A 1170-nucleotide genomic window follows, 5' to 3' on the forward strand; every position below is an offset into this window, starting at 1 on the left:
TATGTACACTCGCAACTGTCCTGATACTAACACAACATTTTGGTTTTCTTATAATATTGAAATTTTATTGAATATTGAAACAAATTTTATTGAAGTTGAGAGTTGTATCTTCTTTAACTGTGATAGCCAATACACATGTGCAATAAAAGCTATAAGAATATTTGCATTTGATCCATAAAATAAAAAACTTGATTTAATAATTTGGCAGGTGCTTTGTTTCATTTAAATTTGACTGTTTTTCTTTTTTGATAGATTGTTCCTATTGCATTACTCAAAGGTGGTAAATCTCTAAATATGTGGTTGATTAGAGAACATTATGTATATTTATTTGTGACTATTTATAATGAATATTTATTAAATATGTACATATTATACATTATACCAGGTACATATTGTACATATTATACATTATATAAAGTAGGGAATACACATTGCCCATGTGAAGTTTATAATATACCTGGAAAAATAATACCAACATACATACTGTATGATTCTAACTACTTTTTTTTTTTCTTCTTGAGATCGAGTCTTGTTCTGCTGCCCAGGCTGGAGTGCAGTGGCATGATCTTGGCTCACTGCAACCTCTGCCTCCTGGGTTCAGGTGATTCTCCCGCCTCAGCTTCCTGAGCAGCTGGGATTACAGGCACGTGCCATCATGCCCAGCTAATTTTTATATTTTCAGTAGAGACAGGGTTTCACCATGTTGGTCAGGCTGGTCTTGAACTCCTGACCTCATGATCCTCCCACCTTTGCCTTCCAAAGTGCTGGAATTACAGGTGTGAGCCACTGCTCCTAGCCAATTCCAACTACTTTTCTGTACTGACTTCTCTTACTCATCAATATGTATTTAAGATTCCTCAATGTCTTTTTATGGCATGGTAGTTCCTTTCTTTTTATTGCTGAATAATATTTCATTGTATGTATTTACCACAGTTTGTTTATCTATTAACCTATTGAAGGAGATTTTAGTTGCTTCCAAGTTTTGGAACCAGTGAAATGTTATAAGGAATGATGTATTTCTTTACTTTTGAATTGTTATAATAATATCTTAGGCCAGGTGCAGTGGCTCATGCCTGTAATCCCAGCACTTTGGGAGACTGAGGCAGGCAGATTACTTGAGGTCAGGAGTTTGAGACCAGCCTGGCCAAAATGCCAACACGGTGAAACTCC

Source organism: Colobus angolensis, unplaced genomic scaffold (genome assembly GCF_000951035.1).
Source record: "Colobus angolensis palliatus isolate OR3802 unplaced genomic scaffold, Cang.pa_1.0 Scaffold281, whole genome shotgun sequence".
Classification (NCBI taxonomy): domain Eukaryota; kingdom Metazoa; phylum Chordata; class Mammalia; order Primates; family Cercopithecidae; genus Colobus; species Colobus angolensis.